The following is a 9280-nucleotide window of genomic DNA, read 5'->3' on the forward strand; positions in this document are numbered from 1 at the left end:
TGTCTTGAGTGTTAAAGGCACTGCTCCTGGTTCCAACGTGATGCAACAGAGACGTGCCAGTCTACACAGTCCCTCCAGGTCCAGGGTGGATCTTATTAGTCTCCGTCATCACAACTGAGTCACTCCCCCAAAAATAATTAACTGCACATGCAATAAAAAGAGATAGAATGTTTTATTGATGTTTTCGATTGGTCCAATGTCGGCTTTACAACTGACTGTGTACAATAGATAAATGTGTTATCTGAATTCTGTATATTACCTTGCAGTGGAGCCACCGCCTTCACATTTCTGAGCTCAGGGGACAACTCAGGTCAGCGTGGGGCAGCTTCCACATAGATTTGAACTATTTTGGGTTTGTGGCCCATGTGCCTTTCAGTAATATTCCAAACTGCGCTGTAGTCAACAGGTTCAGTAGAAGACATTTTTGCGTTGACAGTTTGAAGATGAAGCTCCTTGGGTCGACCCTGTCCTGGCTGGTCCGCGTCTTGATTCGCCGCTGGTTCCTCCTGTTCACTCTGATCGCTCTGTATTATTACCACGTCATTCTGGACAAAGACATGTACTGCTCGTGCACCTCTCTGAAATTGGACTGCTGGGTCTACCTGTTTGTGCCCGGTCTGGTGCTGTTTGTGGTGCAGCTGTGGGTGGACGTGGTGTTCTCCCGAGGTTTGAGACTTGTGTGCAGCGGGGCAGGGTGTCAACCGGCTCCGGTCCTGGTGTGGCGCGTCCTCGAGGCCGGGTTCGTGGGCCTGCTCTGGATCCAGTCGGTTCTGTTGGATGGGGATTGGTACCTCTGCTGTGGACGAGGGTCTGTGCTTTGTTTTGCATCAATTCTGCCTGTCGAGCGAATCAAGAATGAGTCCCAGGTAAGAGCTTCGATTGTGAACTGAATGAGGCGGAGGCGTGAGGTTTCTGCCACAGTTTTAATGTAGTGTATGGAGAAAAAAAGACTGAAAGCATCATTAATAGAGCTGAAGCCAATTGTTTTACGGACAACTGTAATAATCTGGGATTATAAAACACACAGTTACACACAGCAAAGCAGTCTGTCGTTTGCTGTAGGTCAAAGTTTTAAAACCCAGAAAATGTGTTCATAGCTTTGTTCAAACTGATGTTGCACAGACTGATTGAACTCCGCACCATCCACACCCTCCACACCCGACAGGAAGCCTCCTTTTGAAGTCATGTGCTCTGCTCCAAAGTTCAGCCCGACTCCTCTGGGTCAGCTCCAAGGAACCATATCCTCCTATAAGATCCACATAACTTGGTCTACTATAAACATTAATTATGCACCAAGTAGGCTGTTTTGTATCAGCCATGTCTTATCATCTCTGACCTAACCTTCACCAGGCTTAACCCTTAATGACACCTTTAAAAAACTTGCGTTAAGGGAGCTTCGACACAAAAATGTGCTTGCAACTTTAAAGAGCTATAACTCAATGACGGAACAATATTTTTTAAAAGTTTTTTTTTTATTTTGAAGGTGTGACTGTCCTCTTTTCATACATATAAAGATATTATAACTGTATAAATATTTTAACCCTTCAAATGCCAACTGTCTGACCCAAAGTTACAATGGTGCATGTTCAAAAAACACAAAAAATGAAATATCTTAAAATTTTCCAGAGCAAAATTGTAAATTTCTGTTCTGGCTGGTGTGGCCTGAGGTCTGTGACATTTGACCCGAAGGATTTGTTTCTAAGTTAAAATTTGTTTATGTAGCGGCAATTTTAGTAAAAAACTCACGTTAAGGGAGCTTCAACACAAAAATGTGCTTGAAACTTTAGAGAGCTATAAAAAAAAATGAAGGAACAATATTTTTTCAAACTTTATTTTTATTTTGAAGGTGTGACTGTCCTCTTTCCATACATATAAACATATTATAACTTTTTAAAATTTTTAACCCTTTAAATGCCAACTTTCTGCCCAAAAGTTACTATAGTCAATGGTCCAAAAACACAACAAATTAATTATTTTTAAAATTTTGAAAGCAAAATGGGAAATTTCTGGTCTGGCTGATGTGGCCTGAGGTCTGTGACATATGACCCGAAGGATTTGTTTCTAAGTTAAAATTTGTTTATGTAGCGGCGATTTTAGTAAAAAACTCACATTAAGGGAGCTTCGACACAAAAATGTGCTTGAAACTTTAGAGAGCTATAAAAAAATGAAGGAACAATATTTTTTTAAACTTTTTTTTTTTTTTGGAAGGGCTGACTCTCTTCTTTCCATTTATGTAAAAATATTATATATTTTTTACATTTTTAACCCTTTAAATGCCAACTCTCTGTCGCAAAGCCACTATAATACATGTTACCAAAACACAAAAAGTGCATTATTTTTAAAATTTTAAATGCAAAATGGTAAATTTCTGTTCTGGCTGATGTGGCCTGAGGTCTGTGACATATGACCCGAAGGATTTGTTTCTAAGTTAAAATTTGTTTATGTAGCGGCGATTTTAGTAAAAAACTCACGTTAAGGGAGCTTCGACACAAAAATGTGCTTGAACCTTTAGAGAGCTGTAACTCAATGAAGGAACAATATTTTTTAAACTTTTTTGTTTCATTTTGGAGGTTGACCTCTCCTCTTGTCATACATATAAAAATAATCAAACCTTTAAAATATTAGAACCCTTTCATTGCCAACTTTCAATCGTAAAGTCACTCAAATGTATTGCCATTGTGGCCCCATTCATTTACATGGTCCATAGACTTACATTGTAATCATGATTTTTCAAAACGTTTCTAAAAAACAGATTAAAAATTTTGTTTCAAACTTCTGCATATTTTCTGAACCTTGAGGCTTCAAACTAACACCCTGAAATATTTTTTTCACCATGAGGTCATTTTTACCTAGTGTGGCAAGAGGAAGAACATGCCTGTTATTTCCAATATTAGTACAGTCATAAAGAACAGAAACACCTGCATTACTTCATTGTTACTGAATCTTTCCCTTTATTTTGTGAGTTTGTGCATCAGAGTGAGTCTGTGGAAGTGTTTAGGAAGAGACAAGACAGAGTTAGAGGTTTTTGAACTGGTATTTGGACAAAAAATATTGGAATTCTACAGTCGTCTCCATGCCCCCTGTAAACAGCTGGTCATCAAGCCTGATAGTCATTATTTGCCTCTGCAAATGTTCCTTGTTTTTGTCCAAATACCAGTTCAAAAACCTCTAACTCTGTCTTGTCTCTTCCTAAACACTTCCACAGACTCACTCTGATGCAGAAAGTCACTAAATAAAGAGAAAAAATAAAATTGAAAAGTAAAATTGAAGAAATGCAGTTGTTTATGTTATTTACGACCGTTTACTAATATTGGAAATAACAGCCATTTTCTTTCTCCTGTCAAACTAGGTTAAAATGACCTCATGGTGAAAAAACTGTGTCAGGGCGTTAGTTTGAAGCCTCAAGGTTCAGAAAATATGCAGAAGTTTGAAATTAAATTTTTAATCCATTTTATAGAAGTGTTTTGAAAAATAATGTACGTTTATGGAGTCAATGGGCACACAATGGAAATCCATTTTAGTGACTTTGCGACAGAAAGTTGGCAATGAAAGGGTTCTAAAATTTTAAAAGCTTGATTATTTTTATATGCATGACAAGAGGAGAGGTCAACCTCCAAATTAAAACCAAAAAGTTTTAAAAAATATTGTTCCTTCATTTTTTTATAGCTCTCTAAAGTGAAAAGCACATTTTTGTGTGGAAGCTCCCACAATGCAACATGTTATACCAAAATTGCCGCTACATAAACAAATTTCAACTTAGAAAAAAATCCTTCGGGTCATTTCACACAGACATCGGCCACATCAGCCAGACCAGAAATTTCCCATTTTGGGTTTGAAATTTTAAAAATATATCATTTTTTGTGTTTTTGGAGCATGCGCTGTAGCAACTTTGGGTCAGAAAGTTGGCAATGAAAGGGTTAAAACATTATGAAATATATAATATTGTTATATGTATGCAAAGAGGAGAGTCAGACCTTCAAAATAAAAAAAAAAGTGAAAAGAAATATTGTTTCTTCATGGAGTTATAGCTCTCTAAAGTTTCAAGCACATTTTTGTGTCGAAGCTCCCTTAACGTGAGTATTTTTTTTATGAGTGTTTACAATGGGGTAAAAATCCAAATGACATCAAATTATTTTAGATCACCAAAAAATACACCCCCTGGGGAAGTTTCACCCAACTGGCTTTAAAAATGTAGGAGTTATTCAAAACACAAAAGTCCCAAAGCACAAAAATGTGCTTGGGTGTAATTAAGGGTTAAGTGTTCTTTCTGGAGAAGAGCAGGCAACACAGCAAATACAGACACAATTTTGGGCTTCTTTTGGAAGAGCGCGATTCCCGCCCTCGACTGATCGCACACATTACTCTGTAGCAACTGAAGTCCCTGTTGAAGCTTTCAGTTTAGTTTCTAGAGTAGATACTGTATATGGAAAATACTTGGAATGGTTAAGTTAATTATAACCTTCTCTTTTTTGCAGGTGATTGGTTTACTGCTGGTCGTCCCGGTGACCGTCACAGCCGCCATCTTGTCCTGTATTCCTTTCGGAAAGTGCTTCTCCAGCGATTGGCCCGAGGCGGTGTTGGAGGAGGCGGGGCTTGTGATATCTCTGCGAATGAGAACGGCCGCTCGGGACCAGCTCCGCGCCACAATGGACCAACCAGGAGCCAACTGGAGGAAGATGGAGGGGCTGGAGAGAGATCTGCTCTTCGACCCAAAACCAGCCAAGACCCCAAGAGTCCAGGACACGGTTCATGTGAATCCAGTCCCATTGAGACCCATCTCCAGACAGGGATCAGACATGGACTGGGGCAGGGCTAGACCAGGACTGAACCAGGACCAAACCACATCCAGGCAATGGAGGAATTAGGTCTAAACCAGGAGTTAACAGAAGTAAACCATGGACTAAATAAGGACTCAACTAGGAATCTACATACGAACTGAATCTACAAAAGGAAACTAACTTGGACTAAAGGACTTTACCAACCAGGTCTATTTCAGGACATTCTCTGTTTACCTCATGCCAAACAGCACCACAACAGATGTTCAAGTAAATAAAGCCACATTTAGAATTAGAGCTACAGTACAGTATATATAACCCACAGTGCACCTCTGGAACTCATGGAGGTACAAAACCTTGTTCAGCAGCAACGCTTAATGATGACATGGCACAGTTTGATGTTACACAACTTTAAGACAAATGATCATTTCTGTTTTCTCTTCTCTTTGATCAAGCAGCAGATTGTTTATTACAGACTAGTGCCAGTGGAACAGAGGTTGTTATGAACCTTGTGTTGACAACAAGCACACTTTGAAGGAACATATAATATATATATATATAATTTTTTTTTATTGAGTTCCAATATTTTCTCTTTGTACTTGCAATTATTTGCCAGTTAATTTCTAGGATGTTTTATGCTATTATAAAGTGTGAAAATAAAGTGTGAGTCCATTTCTTGTTGTGTCTGTCCCCACTGCTCTGAGTCCTCTTGAGTCACAATATCTCTCTCTTATGCTTGAAATGTAAAGGCTTTTGTAAGGGCAGCAGAAAGTGTTTTGCTGGTGTTAGCACACATGAATTGGAATAATTAAGACCTAATTAAACTGAGCATTTCCATGTGTGACTTGTATATAATAGGGCAAGAGGTGCTTGTCATATAATTAGAATAGCATGAAAAAGTGCATTTACTTCTGTTATTCAACTTAAAATGTGAAACTAATATATGATAGATCATTACATGCAAATCGAGGTATGTATAGCCTATATTTGCATCATTTTAATTATTATGGCCACGCTTGTTAAAAAAAAAAAAAAAATAAAAAAAAAATTAAAAATCTCATCAAATTTGAATATTTACTAACTAAAACTACTAAATACACCTTAGTATCCTCTGACCCTGAGCAACAATGCGAGGGGTAGCATTAGCTGCTGTGCATCAGTAACTATAGGACACACTGGCATTGAAGAGAGGAAAAGTCTTTTTCACATTTTTTCTCTATGCAGTTAATTTAGTAGTAATTTAATGCAGTTAGTTAGAGCTTCAGCAGCATCTTGCACTGTTCGACCATCCTTACCCAAGGGAAGGGGAAGTGACATCACCAACAGCTGCTTTTCTCCTTCTTTTCTTAACAACAACAACAACAACAACAACAACAAAAACAAGAGGAAAAAAAATCCAAATGAGCCATACCTTTCCCTTTAGTGTTATTTTATTTCAACAGCTGTTTCATAAAGCCATCCATCCATCCATCCATTTTCTTCCTCTTTATCCGGGGCCGGGTCGCGGGGGCAGCAGTCTCAGCTTTGCCCCCCGACTCAGCTCCCTCTTCACCACGACAGACCGATACAGCAACCGCATCACTGCTGACGCTGCACCGATCCGTCTGTCGATCTCACGCTCCATCCGTCCCTCACTCGTGAACAAGACCCCGAGATACTTGAACTCCTCCTCTTGAGGTAAGGACTCCCCACCGACCTGTAGAGGGCAAACCACCTTTTTCCGGTGGAGAACCATGGCCTCAGATTTGGAGGTGCTGATTCTCAGCCCGGCCGCTACACACTCGGCTGCAAACCGCCCCAGAGCGTGCTGAAGGTCCTGGTTTGTTGAAGCCAACAGAACAACATCATCTGCAAACAGCAGAGATGAGATCCTGAGGCTCCCAAACCGGACACCCTCCGGCCCCTGGCTGCGCCTAGAAATTTGGTCCATAAACATAACATCTCCACTCGTGGGTGTCTGTCCAGCCCATGTCCAGACCCCCTTCAATAGACAACCAGAAAACACGTGCACACCACACCAGGCCACACCCCTTAGTCTGGCACGGTGCCGTCTCTTCTGCCTTTCCAAAATTCTCCAAGAGGTATAGTGTTTTAGTGTTTAAGTGTTTAAGTGTTAAGGAACTTCTAACGAATTGGTCCTGGAAGTGTCTTAGTTGCCATTTGTGTATTTAGCAACCCAATAACACACCCTTTATACCTGTATTCAGTAACAGAACTACACCCGTATGTCTTGAGTGTTAAAGGCACTGCTCCAGTCACTCCCCCAAAAATAATTGACTGCATATGCAATAAAAAGAGATAGAATGTTTTATTGATGTTTTCGATTGGTCCAATGTCGGCTTTACAACTGACTGTGTACAATAGATAAATGTGTTATCTGAATTCTGTATATTACCTTGCAGTGGAGCCACCGCCTTCACATTTCTGAGCTCAGGGGACAACTCAGGTCAGCGTGGGGCAGCTTCCACATAGATTTGAACTATTTTGCAAGAACTGTTTTGGGTTTGTGTCCCATGTGCCTTTCAGTAATATTCCAAACTGCGCTGTAGTCAACAGGTTCAGTAGAAGACATTTTTGCGTTGACAGTTTGAAGATGAAGCTCCTTGGGTCGACCCTGTCCTGGCTGGTCCGCGTCTTGATTCGCCGCTGGTTCCTCCTGTTCACTCTGATCGCTCTGTATTATTACCACGTCATTCTGGACAAAGACATGCTCTGCTCGTGCACCTCTCTGGAATTGGACTGCTGGGTCTACCTGTTTGTGCCCGGTCTGGTGCTGTTTGTGGTGCAGCTGTGGGTGGACGTGGTGTTCTCCCGAGGTTTGAGACTTGTGTGCAGCGGGGCGGGGTGTCAACCGGCTCCGGTCCTGGTGTGGCGCGTCCTCGAGGCCGGGTTCGTGGGCTTGCTCTGGATCCAGTCGGTTCTGTTGGATGGGGATTGGTACCTCTGCTGTGGACGAGGGACTGTGCTTTGTTTTACACCAGGAGAAATAATTCTGCCTGGCGAGCAGATCAAGAATGAGTCCCAGGTAAGAGCTTCGATTGTGAACTGAATGAGGCGGAGGCGTGAGGTTTCTGCCACAGTTTTGATGTATGTATGCAGAAAAAAAGACTGAAAGCATCATTAATAGAGCTGAAGCCAATTGCCTTACGGACAGCTGTAATATCCTGGGATTATAAAACACACAGTTACACACAGCAAAGCAGTCTGTCGTTTGCTGTAGGTCAAAGTTTTAAAACCCAGAAAATGTGTTCATAGCTTTGTTCAAACTGATGTTACACAGACTGACTGAACTCCGCACCCATCCACACCCTCCACACCCGACAGGAAGCCTCCTTTTGAAGTCATGTGCTCTGCTCCAAAGTTCAGCCCGACTTTCCTCTGGGTCAGCTCCAAGGAACCATATCCTCCTATAAAATCCACATAACTTGGTCTACTATAAACATTAATTATGCATCAATTAGGCTGTTATGTATCAGCCATGTCTTATCATCTCTGACCTAACCTTCACCAGGCTTAAGTGTTCTTTCTGGAGAAGAGCAGGCAACACAGCAAATACAGACACAATTTTGGGCTTCTTTTGGAGGAGCGCGATTCCCGCCCTCGACTGATCGCACACATTACTCTGTAGCAACTGAAGTCCCAGTTGATGCTTTTAATTTAGTTTCTAGAGTAGATACTGTATATGGAAAATACTTGGAATGGTTAAGTTAATAATAGCCGTCTCTTTTCTGCAGGTCATTGGTTTACTGCTGGTCGTCCTGGTGACCGTCACAGCCGCCATCTTGTCCTGTATTCCTTTCGGAAAGTGCTTCTCCAGCGATTGGCCCGAGGCGGTGTTAGAGGAGGCGGGGCTTGTGATATCTCTGCGAATGAGAACGGCCGCTCGGGACCAGCTCCGCGCCACAATGGACCAACCAGGAGCCAACTGGAGGAAGATGGAGGGGCTGGAGAGAGATCTGCTCTTGGACCCAAAACCAGCCGAGACCCCAAGAGTCCAGGACACGGTTCATGTGAATCCAGTCCCATTGAGACCCATCTCCAGACAGGGATCAGACATGGACTGGGGCAGGGCTAGACCAGGACTGAACCAGGACCAAACCCCATCCAGGCAATGGAGGAATTAGGTCTAAACCAGGAGTTAACAGAAGTAAACCATGGACTAAATAAGGACTCAACTAGGAATCTACATACGAACTGAATCTACAAAAGGAAACTAACTCGGACTAAAGGACTTTACCCAACCAGGTCTATTTCAGGACATTCTCTGTTTACCTCATGCCAAACAGCACCACAGCAGATGTTCAAGTAAGTAAAGCCACATTTAGAATTAGAGCTACAGTACAGTATATATAACCCACAGTGCACCTCTGGAACTCATGGAGGTGCAAAACCTCGTTCGGCAGCAACGCTTAATGATGACATGGCACAGTTTGACGTTACACAACTTTAAGACAAACGATCATTTCTGTTTCCTCTTCTCTTTGATCAAGCAGCAGATTGTTTAT

The sequence above is a fragment of the Gobius niger genome, assembly GCF_951799975.1.
Source record: "Gobius niger genome assembly, chromosome: 6".
Classification (NCBI taxonomy): domain Eukaryota; kingdom Metazoa; phylum Chordata; class Actinopteri; order Gobiiformes; family Gobiidae; genus Gobius; species Gobius niger.